Genomic DNA, 6,554 nt, shown 5'->3' with positions numbered 1-6,554 from the left:
TTGGTGGAGACCAAAATAGAGCCAAAAGGAAAGTGACTGCTGCTCTTCAATTTGTCAGCTTGCCAGAAACACGACTCCATATGAATACTAATGTACCTTATGCAACGCCTCCTACTCTCCTCCTAAAAGACCTCCGCTGCTAAATGTTGTATTTTACTTCACAATTCATGCTGCAGAAAGTGGAAACACTTTAGTACTGTGCAGATTCAAACTAGTAGAAATGTCTGCTCAGAAAGTTAAAACTACACGTTTGAGCTCGAAGCCGTTATCTATGAGAGAACGTGCGAGTACTTTCTAAACAAGGTTTGTTTGTTTTAGGCAGACACACACGTCGTAAACGTCCTGTAACAACTGGGCAGCTTTGACAGTTTAACAAACTGAGTCGGTCAATATTTACTGTCAAGCAAAAATGTGTTCCACAGACAGACGTGCAGCTCAACACAGGGAAAGTCCAAGTTACAATCATAGATGAACGACAAATCTATATTTACAAAGGGTGTGAAGACAGCAATTCTCAACAGAAATAACTAAACTCAAACAAGATTGTTGTCATGGTTTCTCCTATAATTAGCGTTAAAATCCTACCATTTCCTCAGTAAACGTCTATAGAATGACAAGCTTGACATTCTCTTTAAAATATTTTTAAATGAAATTTCTGCTCATTTGTGGAAGTTAAAAAGTTGGTTTAAAAGAAAGAGCTACAAAGATCAGTTCACACAGAAATAAAAGTAAAAGGAAAGAAAAGCTCTGGATCAGAAAACGGCTGAAAAGAGCAGGATTTGATTACAGGCTCTTGAAATGGTTCTTTGTTGTCCTGCTTTGTAAAGTGGACAATAGACTGCTATGCTTTTATCTCCAGGATCCAGCAGAACACACAGATTAAACCTGTGAGCACATGGCAATAAAGCAATTCATTTACTACCTCCTTGATCCAAACATGTACATGCTGTGTGCAGCTGATTCTACACTGCAAATAAAATTCTATGAAAGAAACTCTGACAACAAAGGTACCAAAATAATATGTTAAAATGGGGAAATACTCTAACATTAAAACAGCTGCAAAAAGAGTGAAAATAACAGCAAATATCTGTAGAGTTGTGACATTTTTAGTGAATTTAAATACAGTAAACCTGTGTAATTTTATGGTCACACATTGCAACGGAATAAATATTGTACATCTACAAATACAGATTTTTAAAAATGTTATCAGTAATTTAAATAACCAGAAAAACCAATGAAAAATTACAGTTAAAAATGTATTTAAAGTGTATATCCAGTCCTTAACATGCACTTTTTAAAAAAAAATAACAGCAAATATCTTAAATATATATAGATATTTTTGATAATAATATATTTTTTTAAGTAATAAAATTACATTTTAAAAAAAAATTTCATTGTAAAAAGTGTAATTTTTAAAGTTAAATGTTGCAAAACCATGATTTGCCATTCTTGGGCCAACGTGTCAATTATTACATTTTTCCTGTGATTTCATTGGTTATTATCTGTAATTTAACAAAACAGCAAAAATCTACAAAACAACAGAAAATAGTTTGAAAAATTCCAGTTTAAAAAGTTACATTTTTTACAGTTTATCCTTGTTTAAAATGGAAATTTGCTTTAAAACTTTACTATTATTGGATATTGAGACGGTAACAATGGTTACATCAGATAAAAATGTCTCCTCGAGCTGGAAATCAAAAAATCTAATTTCTCCAAATTTTCTCCAAATCCAAACCCATCTGCCAGCCTGTGTGTGTGTGTGTCCACCTCCAGCCAGTGATGCGAGGACTAAAGTTCACACACAGACGCAATTACATGCATGCTGCTGACATGGGCACACACATGCGTGATTGTTTCTCAACTCTTGTTTGTTCTGTTATCGCGTCCTGATAGCAGAGTCTGTGTCAATGACATTCCTGAGAGGACGCAGTCGACTGAAGCAGAATTATGGCACCGGCAAAAAATAATGTGTGATTTAAACGAGGATGTATTGAAAGTTAGGAATCAGATGCAACATACGCTGCAGTTTAAATGAGTTGGATTTTTGTCTTGTGCTGCTTTTCTCACTGAGCTTTAATCATTCTGCTGTTGATCTTCCCTCTCTGCTGCTTGTGATTGATATCATAGCTTTCCTCGTGCCTCCTCCAGAAGCTCCTAGTCTCGCCAAGTGGGCCAAAAACAGAGCGCCAAACTGTTACATCAGCGGCTCTGGTGCAGCCAGGCCACACCAGAAGGAATTTTTACAGGGTCTCCGTCCTGCGTGACAGACTCCTGATGCTAACTTTATTGTCATGCTGCGTGGTGGAGAGATCGCACAAATGTCAGAGAGCAGTTGAAGGGCGTCAGAATTTATCATCCAGGCGACCTTTCACTCAACACAAGCTCACTGACGGCTAATTTAGTCCTGGATTTAAACTTCACCTGCAGAGACGAACACTGAAGCTTCTGCAGACACTTTCCTCCTCACAGTTTGCTCGCTGTGGATGGACTGTGCAAAGAAAAAGCTTTTTCCACAATAACGTGATGGTTGTGCCAACTGTTACATAACATAACCCACCTTCCAACTGTGTCAATGACAGAGTCTGCCCCCGTGGGCATTATCTGGCCCCTGATAAAAAACCTTTAAGACTTAAACATGCACTCGTTGGTCTAAGGAAGGGCAAAGCCGGTTCTCGCATTTCCCCTTTTTTCTTTTTTTACGACAAAATGAAAAGGCAGAGAAGTGTCGTGCCAGCTGTTGCTTGGCACTTTAAAGTCACTTTGAATTGCGCTCTTTGTTCCTGTTCAGCTTTTTTAGGGTCAATAAATGGCAGCTAGTTTGCACTTTGAGAAGTCTTTACAGAGTTTCACTTCTAGGTGGGATTATTATACCATTTTATGTGCATTAGTGCTCCGAAAGTGGGAATTCCTGCTGTTGTGGCTGCAGTTTTGTGTTACTTAAGGGAGATAATTTATTCTACAACAATGCACAGAAGCTGTAATTTAACATTTTGGCATTTACTTGATGTAACTCTTTCATTTAAATACATTCATATGCATGTAAAGCACACAGGAAATTCACTTTTGTTGCTGTTCAGAGCTTCCTGTCTGTGCTCACGTGGTTATTTCTGATCGTCAACATGCCCGCTCTGATAAAAGTGCAGTCGTTTTATTGGTACGGCATCTCCATGCATGTCACAACCTGACTGAACAAGCTGTATTTATGTACTGTTGCTCTGGAAAAGATAGGAGAAGCAGCCCATGAGAGAAAGCAGGGATGGGTTGCGGTGGGGCCACGAGCTCAGTCAACTGGCAAAGAGCTGCTCTCTATGAATAGGTGAATGCTCAGTAACTTCTCTGTTTGGTTTCTCCCCGGTTCCCCCCTTTTCTCTCTCCCCATTGGTCTGGTCTCCCTCTCCCACTTTATCTACGTGCTGGAGCTTTCTTTTCTCTTTCAAAAAAGGCCAACATTGAACTCTGCTGGCTGCTCCTCTCATTTTACCTCCTCGGTGCAAAACGGGAACAAAGATTCCAAGCAAACGCTCAGCTGGTCCCTCGTGCTTCATGTGTTTAATATGATAATTTGGCCGTGTGGAGGGATTTCTGAAGAGGATCAAAAAAAGAAAAGAGGACGCCGCTTCAGCACATTTATTAACCAGAAACAGCTCGAGGTGGAAGGAGCAGCGTGGGGAAGAATCTGTGAAAAAAACAGACGTCAGACAGAAAAGAGGGCAGACAAACTGTGCGAGACATGTTGGACTTTTGTCAGAGGGGGGAGGGAGTGTTGCACCAGCTTTAAAGGCCATTGTTAGCTTCTATCAGGCGCACAAACACACCGCAGAAACATCACAAGTGTACCAACCTGAGAACCTGCTCGCTGAGGTTGTGTTTTCAGGGACACCTAGAAGGACAAGTGGAAGATTATCTGACAACATATGAACACGCCCATGCAAACACGGTTATCACTGTCATGGTGGTTGAAACTGTCATAAAGATACAAGATCCAAGAACACTCACCGCTTTGAGAGACGCACTTCAATTATAGGAGTTTATAACTGACACAATCACATGAGAGAAGCGAGTAGATCCCTGTGCATCACTGTTCAGATAAACAGCAGTGTTTGCTTTTCAGTAGAGTTTGGACCTTTGACGACAGATTCAGTCCTTCCCAACATGAAGGACATCAAGTTTCTCTTCTTTACAGCTGCACTTTGTAGTTGTGTTGCTTGAAGGTTTCTGTTGGATTCAAGTCAGGCGACATTCTTCTCCAGGTCACGGTTTTCATTTCTTTGCTTCATCGTGTGATGATTGGCAGAGTGCTTTGGATTCTTATCATGTCGGAATATTCCTCTTCTGCCAAGCGACTGGGAGTCATATTGTCAGCCAGTGTGGCACCTATATCGTCGTCTCCCCATCATCTTCATGCAGCCTCATATCATCCCACTCACACCTCTGTGCCTCACTGTCAGGACTATCACTGTGGTGGTCAACACTGCATACAGAAGACCCACGAACACATTTATCTTTGTCTCATCTCGATCGAAAGTTTGCTCCCAGGTTCATGTTGTGTAGCAAAGTTTAGCAGCAGTTTTGTGACGAAGAGCAAGCAAGGTGTTGTTTTTTTTAAATTGGACGCTGTTCATAGAGGTTGAGGCGAGACAGAATCCGTTGCTTTATCTGAGCCGTCACAGAAACGCTGATGTGGATTGATAGACCCTGTGCCAAGTGTTTCATTTGCCTTCTGGTTTTAGGAGATAGATAGATTGTCAAAGTGCCACACTGTGGCATAATTTCAAGAGGACGACCACTGCAGCTCTGATTAGTGGTTAAGTAGCTCATTTTCTACCTTCTGAACATGGCTTCTCATGTATTTCCTGTATCTTTTCCCATCTTTGTCTCACAGTCAGATTTTTAAATTCTTCTGACGATGCTTTTACACCTGGAGCCATGATGTAGACATGTACGAGGTGTGTCAGAAGAGTTCCAGGACTGGTGTCACAAAAGATATATTTCAAACTACAAACTACCAGTTTTCCCCTTCAGACGATCAACCTGCACGTCCACAAAGAGATCCTGCAGCGTCTGCTTTGAGAAGAGCTGAGAGTTGTGGCAGGACAAGTGGTGGTTGCTTCACCATGACAACGCTCACAACGCCCTGAGCGTCCGACAGTTCCTGCCTGAGAAGAACATCAACCTCCCTACTCTCTGTGTGGTTTTTTCCTCTTCCCCAGGCCGAAGGGGGTCATCAAGGGGACCCATTTTGAAGACATGGACGACATCAAGATGGCTGTGATGACACTGGGATCTGTCATCACAGCCATCTTGATGTCGTCCATGTCTTCAAAATGAAAAAGAATCCTTCCAGGAGTGCATGGCGGCGTGGCACAGAAGGCTGGGGAAGTGACTCCAGGGGGGATTAGTTCAAAGGGGGAAAACTTGTAGTTTGTAGTTGGATTTGAAACATATCTTTAGTGACACCAGTCGTGAAACTTTTCTGACACACCTCGTAGACCTATAGACACAGCTTGTAGGTCCTAAACTGAGAACGCTCTGGTGTTCACAGGTCATTTCCTAACTATAGTCATGTAGTTAGACTAACTGAAAATCACAGGTGTTCTCCGTTTAGTTTCAGTGATCGATCATTTTTGCTGCTTAAACTGTTACTTCGGGGTCTTTACTTTCAATATAGTCTTTCTGAAGCATTTGTTAATGATTGTTTATATCAGGAAATCATCTGTGTCAACTTAGAACTAATGCATTTATTAAGAGTTTAGAATTATTTGATATTGAAGTGATATTGCTCAGGGCTTCTCTCTTCTGTTGTCCATTTTTCACATAGGAAACCTAGAAATGACACATTCTGGTCATCTTTTGTTGGTGTTTTGAAAAAAAAATACTGATTAATGTCCTTCAGCTTGATAAGCTCTGTCTGCCCTCTCAGTCTTTATACATTCTCCTTAGCTGACCTGCTGCACACTACCTCATAATGCCCTTTTCCTGGCATTTTCCAGAGCACAACCACACACACACAGCACGTAAACAATTGCTGTAGTTAACCATCAACAGGACAATTCTGGGCACTCAGACGGCCGTAAGAGAGGAAATGTTCTCACAGTGTAAATATTAGCCCATTATGGTGTTATATCAAAACCTTTCAACAAGATGTGCGTGTGTGTCAGTGTTTGTTGATGTGTGTGATCACAAATTCCCGTCTTTCTAAGGCCCTGTTTGAATTTTAGACCCTTTGCAAATGGACAGCAACTCAGTCGTGTCTATTTTGGGAAATATTCTCTTTCCTACAGTTACATGCAGTTAAGTTAGTTGACAAGACCAATTTTATGTTAATCTATTAAACATGAAGCCAGAAGTTGATTAGCCTAGATTAGCACAAAGACTGGAAACAGATGGAAACTGCTAGCCCTTCCTTTACCAGCAACTCTCTTGTCTTTATAACAGAACCAACATGCTGTATATCCTGTTTAGCAGCTGTAAACGAGCTCAGAAACACTAAAAACAATCATACAGGTACAAATTTTATTCAAATGTAAAATGTATAAGGAACATTTAAATATGTA

The sequence above is a fragment of the Stegastes partitus genome, unplaced genomic scaffold (genome assembly GCF_000690725.1).
Source record: "Stegastes partitus isolate 25-593 unplaced genomic scaffold, Stegastes_partitus-1.0.2 Scaffold643, whole genome shotgun sequence".
In the NCBI taxonomy this organism is placed as follows: Eukaryota; Metazoa; Chordata; class Actinopteri; family Pomacentridae; genus Stegastes; species Stegastes partitus.
Note: the sequence above shows the minus strand (reverse complement) of the source record.